This window comes from Camelus ferus, chromosome 3 (assembly GCF_009834535.1).
Source record: "Camelus ferus isolate YT-003-E chromosome 3, BCGSAC_Cfer_1.0, whole genome shotgun sequence".
NCBI classification, from domain to species: Eukaryota; Metazoa; Chordata; class Mammalia; order Artiodactyla; family Camelidae; genus Camelus; species Camelus ferus.
In genome coordinates this window covers 52,165,839-52,180,196 of record NC_045698.1, presented here as the reverse complement: position 1 = coordinate 52,180,196, position 14,358 = coordinate 52,165,839, and the positions used below count along the sequence as shown (strand labels likewise).

Here is a 14,358-nt window from a genome sequence, read left to right as displayed (position 1 = left end):
CTTTTCCAGATGGGTAGCAACTTACTTCTTGAAGGAGGTGCAGTGTTTTAAACTTTTGGGCCCTGAATGATAAACAGTAGCTTTTTTGTTTTTGTTTTTGCTGAGAAACACCACTTTGATGAGCATACACGAATGTTGTATAGGACCCTGTGAGGTTTCATAAATGGTATTAGGTTGAATGCTGTAATGCCCATGCTTCAGTTCTGACGTGGTTTGTTCTGTCACCATTTGTAAACAGGTTTCAGAGCTCTTTATAATGGGCATGGCTGGCTTTACATTGTCTTTCCTTTTGAGCTTCTCTGTAGACCATTCACCCTTGGTGATCATTTCTCTCTGAAGGGGGAAGTAGAGATGGCCAATTCAGATTACCCAATTCTAGTACTAAGACAGCTCAGGGAGAGGAATTGCCTAAGTAAAAATCGAAAACATTTGACTAATAGGTGACTTATGTTTCACTCTATTGATTTTAATTCATTAAGATCACTTTGGGAAAATACTAGTAACTATAATAGGGGCTGAGTAACCCTCTACAGTATGCATTCAAGAAAACCAAGGTGGTGGAATGTTAGATAATTGTCCCCAAAGACTATGCTCCAGTCCTGTTTCTCAAAAGGGAGAGGCCTGTTCAGCTTGGTCCTGTAGGGCCGCCTTGTTTTGAATGTGAGGATGCAGCTCAGGCCAAGAGAGCCAGTGCGTGGTGTGTATTTGGGACTGACAGACACCTTATCCAGAAGGGTCTGTCATGTGCTGGAGATTCTCAGAGTATTTTCACAGACACCGTCTTATTTGTGGAAAGGTGATCTTTTTAGATTATAGATTCTGGGGAAGGAAAAAATTGCTCTTATGTCATGAATTGAACTATTGATTTCTCAAATATTCTTAAATTGCTCCAGCAACTGCTGCCTGGGTTGATGAGGAAGCTTGACTTGTTTTTTATATTATTTTTTTTAATGGAAACTATAAGCATGTGCGAGTTAGGCAATTATTTGAGGAAAGTTCCTGCTCGTGGGAGAGCCGGGGCTGAGCTGGGAAAGGTGGGTGTCCTGAGAAAGCTACTCGTTGGCACCTTATCAAACTGATAATCCTTAAATATCTGCTTCATAGTTATTCAGTGGGGGCGGGAGAAACTGATTTTCTGCCAGTAAAGACTGTTAATAAAAAAATACATAGCTTTTCCTGAACGTTGAAAACAAGGGATTTATTATATGTGATTTTTCTGAACCAGGTGTTCGTAAACCTGTGTAAGACTTGGCCGGTGGTAACACTGCCTCTGCGTTGTTCAGGTCCAGAGCTCCCGAGGCCTGCCAGCCGGGTGACACTGGGGTGGGTGGTGAGGCCCCCTTTCACACATGCAGCTCTGCGAAGGGAGTATTCTCAGCAGAGAAAGACCTGTGCTGGTGAGCAGGGTGTTAATTTCCACTCAGAGGCACCGACTGCCTGAGTGGAAACAGGTCCGGTTGCCATTTAGCCTGTTATGTAAGGAGTGGAGTGCACCCCCGAGTTAAGTGGCTCCGTGTTTCCGATGTAGTCCAGTGATGATTTAGTCCCCCATTGTGGATTGTCACCCTGGATCACGGCCAGGCTGGCCTGTTTAATTCAGATCTGGGGAAAAGCCAATTCTATTCTGCCAGCGCCTTCAGGAGCTAAGTCGTGTTTACCTTTGAAATTCCTGTCTCTGAAGATTTAACCAGATAAAACCAACCTTCTCTGTATTTTTTTTAATTGTGAATTCATCCCATATAAATACAATAAAATGTTACCAAATCAGATAGACACAAGAACAGCCATTCTGATAAATATCATCTGAATTATGAAGAAATCCAATCCTACTTTCTGTTGTTTTTATATATTCACTCGCACTATGTCAACCTGGTGGAAGTTTTCTCTTGAGCAGAGAGAATCATGGTGGTTTGGGGAGCGCCTTGTCATCAGGAGGTCCTAGGCTGAGGCTCCACCTTGCCTGGACGCAGACCTTAGCTGGAATTCCAACGGAGGTGCTCGTTGGCTGTGTGACCTAAGGCAGGTTTCTTTACCTGATGGCTCCTCCATCTCTTTATGTGTGGATATGCCTTCCTTCCAACGTGGTTTGGAAGATTTAAGGAGGCAAAGATGGCAATGTATGTGGTACATAGCAGATGACAGGTGCTTCCTGCCTGGTTCTGGACATCAGGGATCTTGGAAAGAGCACTGGACAAAGACTGGAGGGACTGGTCTGTCAGGCAGCTCCTGAGCCTCTGTTCTGCTCTGCCTGCTCTGTGAGAACTGTGAGGACCCTTGAAAAGTGGGAGTTCAGGGTGGGTTATTAGCATCGGGGGGCTTTTAATGGCAGTCTTTTTTTTTTTTTTCCAATCTGGTCAGACTTTCTGGGCTTGAAAATCCTAGTCTCCACCTTATAATTAGATGTATGACCTTGAGCAAATTATCAACACCCTCTCTGGCTCTTACCCGTCTCACTGGATTGCTGTAAGATTAAATGATGTACTGTGTCTGGCATGTGAATCTCAAGTAATATGCTGATAAATTCACCAGGATGCTTTTAGAAGAGAAGCAGAGAATCAGACTCGAAAGAATATCCATAGGTTTTAATATCTCAGGTTGGGACTTCGGCTTATTGAACTGCCTCTTCTATCATGTTATGTTGGTTTAGACCTGGGGACATCATCTTTGTCCTGAATAAACTAAGAGCGATCATATCCTGCAACGTGGGACTCACTCAGGAGAAGGGCAGGGCATTGGGAGTTAGTCTTCCTGGGTTTTCTTCAAAAGAAAATAGATCTTTCCCCATCTGTAGAAATACTTCCTAGAATTGACCAAATAAGCAAAGGGGAATGAGTCTGTAGACCTGGATTGTCCATATGGTAGCCACTTCCCACATATGGCTGTTGAGCACCTGAAATAGGACTAGTATGAATAAGGCATTTAATTTTTAATTTTAGTTAATTTAAAATTTAGAACTGATAATTCAGTTACTGGAAAACTGATGTATGTTTGGGACAACTTGGGCGTGTAGATCTACTTTTCAACTGTAAATTTTATAAAGTGTAAATCACGTCAGATATTTCTGATGAAAATTTATTGCTTGAGTTGAGATGTGCTCTACGTGGAAAATACACAGCAGGTTCTGAAGTATTAAGGGGGAAAAAGTCATTATTTAAATAATTTTTACATGGATTCTGTGTGGAAATGATAATATTTTGGATACTCTGAGTTAAATATATTTATTAAAATTAATTTCTTTTTCTTTTTTAGTGTTGCTGCTAAAATTTTTAAATAATGTACAGAGCTTACATTAATAATTCCATTGGACAGTGCTGCACTGGGTGATCCCTTGGAAAGAATTGGATAATTTCATACAAGTTTTCCCAGTAAACTATGCAAATTACAGAAGTGGGTTTTTTTTTTTTTTCTGCTTTTAAGGTTTTTGTTTACAGTCTACCAATTAACAAGTTTAGAGGAATTTTTTTAAGTACTAAAAATTAGAAAGAAGAAAATCATATAGCAGATGTATTACCTAAACCTTATTTGATTTGCCTGAGGCTCCATTTATTTTTTATTACCAGTTTATTTATTTTTTATTGATGTATAGTCGATTTACAATGTGTTAGTCTGGTGTACAGCATAGTGATTCAGTTATACACGTATATATACACATAAATATTCTTTTTCATATTCTTTTTCATTATAGGTTACTACAAAATATTAAATACAGTTCCCTGTGCTATATATACAGTAGGACCTTGTTGTTTGTCTATTTTACATATAGTAGTTAGTATCTGCAAACCCCAAACTCCCAATTTGTCCCTTCCTGCTTTTCCCCCGGTAACCATAAGTTTATTTTCTATGTCTGCAAGGCTGTTTCCGTTTTGTAAGTAGGTTCATTTGTGTCTTTTTTTTTTTTTTTTAGATTCCACATAAAAGTGATATTTGGTATTTGTCTTTCCCTTTCTGGCTTACTTCACTTAGAATGATCATCTCCAGGTCCATCCATGTTGTTGCAAATGGCATTATTTTATTCTTTTTACGGCTTTTTATTCTTTTATGAGTAGTATTCCATCATATATACACACACACACACACACACACACACACACACACACACACACACACATATGCATACCACCTCTTCTTTATCCGTTCATCTGCCCATGGACATTTAGGTTGTTTCCATGTCCTGGCTATTGTAAATAGTGCTACTGTGAGCACTGGAATGCATGTATCTTTTCAAATATCCATTTTCTGGATATATGCCCAGGAATGGGATTGCTGGATGATATGGTTAAGTCTATTTTCAGTTTTTTGAGGAATCTCCATACTGTTTTCCATAATGGCTGCACCAAACTAGGTTTCCACCAACAGTGTAGGAGGGTTACTCTTTTCTCCACACTCTCCAGCATTTGTTTATAGGCTTTTAAATGTTGGCCATTCTGACTGGTGTGAGGTGATACCTCGTTACAGTTTTGATTTGTATTTCTCTGAGAATTAGTGATGTTGAGCATTTAGTCAGGTGCCTGTTGGCCATCTCTATGTCTTCATTGGAGGAACGTCTGTTTAGGTCTTCTGCTCACTTTTGGATTGGGTTGTTTGGTTTTTTGTTGTTGAGTTATACAGGCTCTTTGTATATTCTAGAAATCGAAGCCATTGTCAGTCACATCGTTTGCAAATATTTTCTCCCATTCCATAGTTTGTCTTTTTGTTTTGTTTATGGTTTCCTTTACTGTGCAAAAGCTTGTAAGTTTACTTAGGTCCCATTTGTTTATTTTTGCTTTTACTTCTGGTGCTGAAGCTCCATCTAGATGTCTTCGCTGCAGTCCTTCCCTTCGGCTTTCTTACAAAATGTGCAAAGGGAGGCACTCACAGCCATCCACCAGGATGTGAACCCCCAGACTATTTTCCAGCTGGATATTCTGCTTCCTTGGTGACTGTTGGCTCTGACATTCGATGCAGATACCTTGTTCCCCAGGTCACATTTCGCCATGCCACAGGAGATCGGGTTAGGACGTGTCATCCAGGAGAGAATGACTTTTAATTACCTATAGCGAATAGTACTCTCTTCTTACTGCAGTGCCAGGAATACAGAGGTGTATTCCTAAGGGAATAATTACTGGCTTCGTATTTAGCTGTAACCCATGTATGTATGAAACATGAGGAGAAAATACAGTTAAAGTTATCAGTATTTTGTTTGACATTCATGCCCTGGGTGACTCTCATGTGTACTCTAAGGTGGGAGAAGAGTATTGGATTCAGAATCAGTGCTGGTCTGGGTTTGAGTCCTGGCTGTGTCATAAAGTGATGGTAGTGAGGTTTCCTAACTTCTCTGATTCTGTTCCTGTGTAGTTGGTGCCAACAAACACTAACCACCTTCCTTGTCAGAATTCTTCAAGTGTAGGTACTTGATCTGTGACACCCATACTCCTTTGTGTAATAAATGTGGCAAATACCTTGCCTTCCTCATTCTTTTCCAGACTGAGTGAGGGTTTACATTCCAGGGTTGTAAGCTCTATCCAGGAATTAAGCAGGATTGATATTTATATACCAGATAGAAACCATTATCAAGGTTCACAAAGGATCTTTAGCTCAAGAAAGGTGGCTTTTCCTTGCAGAGAATTTCACTGTTATGACCTTGAGGTTTTTAAATTCCAGTATTAGAGTACAGAATTCATTTCTACCAGCAGCTTGGAAGCAGTTAATAAGAGATGGGAACTACTTAATAAGAAAGGGTGTAATAGCCTTCTCCTTTTACTGAGGGTAAATTGGATGAAATATATGCTCTCTGGATAGAAAAATGATCAAATAAAGTATAAAGACAGAGGTTTACAAGATTGAACAAAAGCAAATCAAAGTGATTAAATGCATCAAAGACTTAAGGTGAGTGCAGTTCTTTTTCTTTTTCCATTTTTGTTGTTTGCATGTTGACAGGTTGTCTTTTGTCTGGTAAGAAGTCTGGTTAGACACTGTGCCTGTCTGAAGGAGAGTCCTGAGGATGCTTCCCAGCAGGGGCACTTTCTATGAAAAGTTGCCTCCCTTAGTAGACTGTAAACCTCCTGAGGGCCAGTCTGAGTCTTTTCTATCCTTTTTGCCCAGTACAATGTCTGATGCATGGTAGGTGCTGAGTGATATTGGTTGAATGGATGGAGGATAAATGATGGTTAGACTGTAGAGCTGGTTTTGTTGCATTCTCTGAAGAGAACTTTGGTTTAGGTACCTTATAGGCTGCCTAACACAGTGCCTGACGCATGTTATGTGCTCAGTAAATGTTGGACAAATGGAGGCATGAATGTGGGCTTAAGTATAACTTCCATTTACAGATGACTTTTGGAAGTATGAGCTGTTTATTAATTTTTTGATATTTAAAACTTTTTTTTTTTAGATTTTTTTTTTTAAATGGAGGTGCTAGGAATTGAACCCAGGACCTCATGCATGCTAAGCATGCACTCTCTCATTGAGCTATAACTACCCCCCTAAAATATCTTTATTAACATGAGATAGAGACTAATTTCTTACCCAAGAAACAAAGAGCATAAGTCACATAGGAAATAATTGATTACTTCGGCTACATTAAAGTTATAAAGTTTATCAAAAGGCAGTGTAGAGAGTGAAAGGATAAAATATTTAATAAAACAGTCATAAATTCACAGTGGAGAATATGTAAGGAATTCCTACGAGTCAGTAAGGAGGATGGACAACCAAGGGGAACAGAAATCCTGGAGTGGAGAAGGGTGGCAGGGCACTTCATAAGGAGGAGGAGCCACGAGGAACCGGTAAAATGAGAAATTGCTCAACCGCATGAGTAATGCGAGTACAAACCCCCTGCCAGATACGCCCTCACCCCATTTTGATAAGCAGACATTTTTAAGTCTGATAATGGCAAGTCTTGACAAGAATGTGGAACAGCGTGAACTCTCAGATACTGCTGGTGAGGATAAAATTAGGTTCAACTACTTTGTTTTTATGTTTTTTTAATCTTCACTTTTTAAAAAACTGAAATATAGTTGACATACAATATTACATTAATTTCAAGTATACAACATAGTGAGTTGACTTTTGAATACATTAGGAAATGATCACCATGATAAGTCTAGCAACCATCTGAATGTAACCCATTTGTAGTTTGGGAAGCCAGGAAAGTTCTTTTAAGCAGAGAGGTGAAGCTGAGCATTGAGGAGGCACCACAGGTGACAGGCTGGCCAGAGGCCAGGAGCCCAGGTAGGAATGTGTCATTGGCAAACGATGAGGACTGGGGAGGGGAGGGTGGGCAGGGCTGCAGCTAACTGATGGGAAGCCCAGTCCCCAGCAGGGGGAGGTGCCTGTGGGGTTAGCTTTGGACAGGAGCTGGGGCCGCTGGTGCTTCTCTTGTTCATCCAATCGGCATGAAGAAATGCCATGATCCTAACATACAAAGCTTTTCTACTTTAATGGTCTACTCCTTAAATTGTTCCTTGGAAGGAAGGGGATGAACTGACCTGCTGAATGAGTATACCCTGGGATAGTGTAGACATGTCTCATTGTCACCACAAAGTATACTTATGCTTTTTATATGAAGCTTGTTAATATAGGTAAATAGTAGGTGCATACATTTCTATTTGATATTCTTTTTTTTTTGTAATCATTTCCCATGTCAAACCACAGCAATCCATGCTTACTACAAAAGAAGGAAGTATATAGCTCTGAAGTTCCGAGATCCTGTCCCCATAAACACCCTGGCCACTCTTTGAAATTTCGTCATGGCTTTCTAACAGAAGCTAACTTCTTCTGAATTAAATACTGATATAATCTACATTTCCTTTTGGCTTAATTCAATAACCAGAATAAAGTGTAATCATTTCCCTCTCTTATGCTCTCAGGCCTGTGGGGGGACCAGAAGTCATACAGGTCCTGTCCTTCCAGACACCAGGATCCCTGGAGTCACAGACCAACCCCTCACCACATGTTATAGGGGCCAGGCAGCCTATAAGAGTGGGACTGGCCCCCAATCTCTGTACCTTATGTTATCAGCCCAGAACAGCCTGTGAAAAACTCTTAAAGCTAGTTGGCAAGTTCAGGTGGACTTGTAAGTGTACCTGATTTTGATCCAAATTATTCTCTCTACACAGCCAAGTTGTGTTAGGAAATGGACCCTTCCTGTGATTAACTCACAGCTAATGAAGACAAATATGACTGAAAATCCACTTCGGAAATCCAGCGTGACTAATCTGAAAGAGCTGGCTTCTCTCTTGTTGCCTCACCACCTCGTTTCTCTCTTCTTGTTTCTTTCTCAAACTGCATTCCTGATTCAGTTGAATTTCAATCCATTTTTTTCCCCTAATATTCATGGAGTGACTATGGATTAGAAAGACACAGTCAGCCTGGGGTGGTGGTCAGGTGTTCAGCTGCTCTCACGGACTTCTCCTCATTATTCCAGATCAGAGTACCCAGCTTGTTGGCTGTTTAAAATACAGATCTGGCCTAAAACCAGGAGAACTATGACAACGAGAAGTGTCTGATCGAGTAGTAGTGCCTGTAGAAATAACAATCCAAATATCAGTTTCATCCAAAGATGTCTTGCACTCATGAGCCGACCCCTCACTAGGTTAAAAACAGATGCTACTCCAGGGCGCCTAAACCGGACAGTGCTCCTATCAGCATAACCAGGTCCATACTGCGGACAGTGCTTAGGAATTTGTGGATCCAATCATAGCTATATACCTATTTTGCTCCAATAAGTGCCACTAAAATATTTTCAGAAATGATCCACATCTATACTATAAATTCGTTAAGAAGCGAAATAGCACTAACCTTTTAAGTTGAAGAATGAGAGTTTAAGCCTCTCCTTAATGATATACCACAACTAGACACATCAACATAATGTATCACTATTATATCAATAATTTTAGCTCCATTCATTATATTTCAACTAAAAATATCAAAGTATACCTACCCCTCAATTCCAGAACTAAAATCAAACAAAACACAAAAAACAATCTAACCCTTAAGAAATGAAATGAACGAAAATTCATTTGCCTCTTTCATTACCCCAACACTAATAGGACTTCCTATTGTAATTTTAATCTTTGTATTTCCAAGTATACTATTTCCTGCCCCTAACTGACTAATTAGCAATCGTATAATCTCTATTCAACAATAATTAATTCAACTCAAAACAAACAGTGGCCATCTATGATCACAAAGGACAGACATGAACACTAACACTCATCTCACTCACTCTATTTATTGGCCCAACAAACCTGTTAGGTCTCCTACCACACTCACGCCAACCACACAACTCTCAGTAAATTTAGGTATAGCAGTTTCTCTTTATGCAGGAACTGTGATTACTGGTTTCTGCCGTAAAACAGAAGCATCACTAGCTCACTTTCTGCCACAAGGAATGCGAATCCTCCTCATCCCCATGCTTGGAATTATCAAAACTGTCAGCCTGTTCATTCAACCAGTAGCTCTAGCTGTATGATTAACAGCTAATATTACAGCAGGTCACCTTTTCACTTAATTGAAGGAACAACTCGAGCACTAATAAGTATCAGTCCTGCCCCAGCTCTTACTGCATTCATTACTCTTATTTTACTTCTATTCTTGAATTTGCAGTGGCCCTATTTCTGTGTGACTACATTACTAGTGAGCCTTTACCTACCTGATTTTTAACACTATGATAATGACCCACCAAACCCATGCATATCATACAGCAAATCCAAGCCCCTAACCCTTTACCGGAGCCCTCTCAGCCCTGTTAATAACCCCTGGTCTAGTTACACGGTTCTACTTGAGTTCAGCGTTACCACTGTCACTAGGCCTACTAGCCAGTACCTTAACAATATATCGGTGTTTATGAGACGTCGTCCAAGAGGGCACTTTCAAAGTCCCCACGCCCCTAAATTGTTCAAAAAGGACTTTGTTATGGAATGACTCTCATTATTTCAGAAGTCCTCTTTTACCGGCTTCTTCTGGGCCTTTTATCGTTCAAGCCTTGTTCCCACACCTGCGCTGGGCGATGCTGACCGCTAACAGGCATCTGCCCTCTAAATCCATTAGAAGTGCTGCTGCTTAATACCTCTGTCCTGTTAGCCTCTGAGTATCCGTTACCCGAGCCCGTCACAGCCTCATAGAAGGTAATCACATGCATCTACTTCAAGCCCTTTGTATTACAGTTGCCCGCAGAGTTTACTTCACGTTACCTTACCGTAGGCTTCAGAGTATTAGGAAACACCCACCCTGCTCTCAGATGCTGTGTGTGGGCCGGCGTCCTCCACAGCCACGGCCTCCACTGCCTGCATGTGATTGTCGGCGCCGCTTTCCTCATCGTCTGCTTCTTGAGTCAATTCAAAATTTCACTTTGCATCCAATCATCATTTTGGGTTTGAAGCTGCCACTTGATACTGATATTTCATAGATGTCGTGTGACTGTTCCTTTATGTCTCCATTTCTTGATAAGGTTCTTATTCTTTTAGTATTAAAGAGTCCAGTTGACTTCTAGTAAGTTAGCTTTGGTATAATCTGAAAAAAAAAAAAAGTCACACTGGTATTGTCCACAAACATAGCGCTAACGTCACTACTTGTATTCATCGCATTCTGACTTCCCAATGAACTATTTTCAGAGAAAACAAGTCCTTGTGAAGGTGGATTTGACCCTCTAGTCATCACACATACCTTTCTTGATAAAATTTTTCTTAGTGGCGATCACATTTCTCCTCTTTGACCTAGAAATTGTCCTCCTCCTGCCTCTACCATGAGCATCTCAAACAAATAATCTAAACACAATACTCATTACAGCACTGCTTTTAATTCCACTGCTAGGAACAAGCCTAGCCTATGGATGAACCAGTTTGGGAAGTGAGAATGGCATCTTAGTTTAGTTTTTACTGTTTTTATTACTGATGAAATTCTGTGTTTTTCATAAATAGAACAGTCATTTGTTTTTTCTCTTTTGTGATTGTGTATGTCCTTTTCGGGTGAAATTGTCATTTATGACAACTGTGACATTTACGATCTTGTCCCATTTTCCTAGAAGGATTTATTGGAATGCGTAACTTTGTGCATACTGTCCTGTCTTCTTGGTAATAATCAATTGTGTGCCAGATTGTCCTATATTTGAGTGAAAATCAGGTGTGGAAATGTCAAAGAGAACACATTCAGAAGTCTGGATGTGACTTGTTGGTTGAGACTTTCAGCATCTGGAAAGTCAGCTCTCCCAGCGAGCACCCCGTCCTCCCTCACCTGGACCTCAGGGGTACCCTGTCACCACCCTGCGTCCTACCCTCTTCTTCTGTGTCCCCCTGCCTGTCCAGGCAGATATGGTGTAACTCCCACTGACAGAATGATGACAATAAACACAGCACATGGGCTCAAAAAAGTGTTCATTGACCCCTGGAAGTGATCCTTGTCAGCTTCTTTTCTCCTCATGTTTCTTCTCAGGCTGCTTGCCTGAGAAGACTTTTCTTGCCTGCTGCTCAGTACTGTTTCTAGGTAGCCTTTGACCCCCTTTTCCCCTTCATCTCCTTGCATTCTCCAAATGATCAGGCCTACCCCATGCCTTCAGCTGCCGCCCACAGGCCAGACCTCCCCAGACCGGACCTCCCCTCTGGGCTGCAGGCCCACGCAGCCAGCTGCCTGTGGCGGGTCTTCCCCTGGTGTCTCACCGGCACTTCTGCAGCAGTGTGCCCCCAGATGAACCTGTTCCCTTTCCCTGACTGGCCCTGCATCCTGGATTCCCTCTCCTGGTAACAAGATCTCACTTCTCCTCCACTTCATCCACCACACCTGACATGTGGGCAGCATCTTGAGACCCTGCTTTTCACGCATTGCCCACATCCCATGAGTTATGTGAAGTCCTGTCAGCTCTGCCTTCTTCACGTCCCTTCATCCACATCCCTCTTCCTCCCGCCCTAGTCCAGGCTTCACTCCCTGAAGGTATAGTCTTTAAAAATAAGTAAATCAGGTTTCTCTAAGATAAAATTGACATTTTGCAGAACATGGAATTGTAATGGGATATTTATTAATTCTTTGCATAAAGTAAATCCTCATCCATTAATTTACCTTTTGTAGAAACTTGAATTCTTCACCTACTTGCTTGGTTTAAAGCAGGATGCACGTTGAATAATATCTAGTACATATTAGTCAAATGAGAGGTCCTGGGCATTACTCTCATTTTGATTTGAGGGCTTGAAATTATTCTTTGGGTCTTAATTATTTCCATATTCCAAATGTATTGGGGGTTTTTTTGTAATATTGAAATTATCCTTTATTAGCTAATTTTTTCAACTTCACCTCCCAGGGAACTCAGGCAAGAAATACAAATATTTTTACAAGATTCTTTGAGGGAGTAAAATTAATATTTTTGAGAATGAAAATACAGTGAATTGTCTCCTAAGGATTGAAAGACTTTATTAAGATAGCAAAATATCCTTCCCCAGGGCTACGGTTTTTTTTCAGAGCTTATTGGAAATATGGTGCTGGGAAGGATAAAAGGAAATTTAATACCATGGAAGCTGGAAACATCCCCTGAAATCCAGTCTGTCTTTAGAACACTTACAATACACTAATTTCCAGAGATTTAGGACAGCTCAGTTTGCTTCCTGAGGCTGTCAGGCTCCTTATGACCAAGGCACAGAAAGGTTCTTCAGCACGAACATGCCATAACAATGTTTTATTTACCGTGAATATTCACTGCACCTGACTGTGAGATGTCCCCTGGGCCTTGCCTTCCCCTGATGGTATCAAGTTGCTTCATTGTTGGTACTTTTCTTAGGCTAGGTTTCCCCCGAAGCAGATCCTGTGACAAGGAGTCCAGCACAAGTAGGTTGCTTGGGAGGTAATCCTGGAAAGCATCGTCAAGGGAATAGGCGTGTGAATCGGGGAGAAGAGAGCCAGTAACCGGGTGCGCTTGAGAAGGTGGCTGAATCCCTGGTGAATTCTAAGAAACGTTCTTCTGAATCCTCCCATCTGAGGGGCCAGCATGCTGGGATATGTCTCTTCCAACTCAGATTCATCATTGATGGCTCTTCTGAGGCCAGCACTTAAGATCTGTTCTTTCCTGGAGCCAAAAAGAGTGGAGGTAGAGATCCTGAGTGCTTGCCACAAGTATGTGCGGAAATGGGGGGTCAGGGGGTCTGGCTGGGGCAGCGGCAGTGCCTGCTGAGTGTGCTGCTTTACCATTTTTAACACAGATAGATAAGTTCACTTGAGAGAGACATCTCAGATGCTCAGAAGCAAAGAGCGTTCAGAAATCGTTAGTAGAATGTACTTGAATCTCATCAGTGCCTGATAGATGTCGGAGTGAATTTAAAAGATACTGAGAATTTGCCCCTGATCCTAAAACAGGGAAAGGAGGATATGGAGAGAACCTCTGAGAGCTGTCTAGCTATTGTTCCTAAAATGACATGTTGTGACTCAGTCACGAGGGTTCATAAGCCATTATTGTAACTAGTGGAACAGCTGGATTGTGCGGGCTCCTTGTGGGGCTGAGGTTTCCTCAGTGCTAATCAGCCTACAGATTTATTACTAGGCCCACAAGGAAATTACGATATTTTTTCCAGGCACTCAGATCTGGAAGAAAACAAAAATGTGACGGAAATCTGTGGCCAGCCAAATGTGAACAGAGCCACCTTCATTACTTGGGGAAATTCCTGGGGAAGGAAAGAAGGTGGAATCCAGTGCTGCTAGTGGACCTTAAAAAGAATCCTCTATCCACGTTTGTTCTTTTTTGTTGTACAGCAGTCTCGATGACACATCTTAACATGGAAAATCCATCCTAATATCCTGTTGACTGTTCTACTGGTGTCATTTAGGGGATGAGGGGGTAAGATCTTGAAGCTATCAGATGTCAAATTATTTAGGCCTATTTTGTGATGGCAGGACAACAGGAGAGTGTTCCTGTCCTTAAAAAGCCTCTAGTCCAGCCATGAGACAGAGAAGTAGATGCTACTGTGATAAACTGATTACGTGGGGGACAGAGGAAGGAGCAATGAATTCTGCTGTTTGGGAGGCATCTCAGAGCTGTGACATTTGAGTTGAGGCTTTAAGATGGCTAGGTTTCACTCAGGCTTGAAGGAGGAGAATGTCAGCCCAGGCGGAGACAGGCGAGGACAAAGGCGGGGGCCCGAAAGTGCAGAGTGTGGTCAGGCATCCATGAGTGGTTGGTATGACTGAAATACAGGATGCAGTGAGGTTGTGCGGGCAGGCAGGCAGAAGTCAGCCGGTGGAAGTCCTGAGGGCCTCACCCTGCCTGTGCCCATCTCTCCACTAGTGTCAATATATGTGTACCACTTATGGCCAAGCATTCCCCTTGGCTCATGACCACGTTCCCATCAAACATCCTGCCATGGTAGAAACAAACAACTTAGGTGCAGGATGATGAGTGGAGCTTAGAGA

General features: G+C 41.6%; 1 protein-coding gene and 1 pseudogene across 6 annotated transcripts in view; both read left to right on the top strand.

Annotated features, from left to right (window-relative positions):
- The window catches only part of LHFPL2 (LHFPL tetraspan subfamily member 2), a 153,243-nt gene that overhangs the window by 71,563 nt on the left and 67,322 nt on the right, over nt 1–14,358 (top strand). The window lies entirely within an intron of this gene.
- Nucleotides 8,861–9,636, top strand: LOC116659987 (annotated as a pseudogene).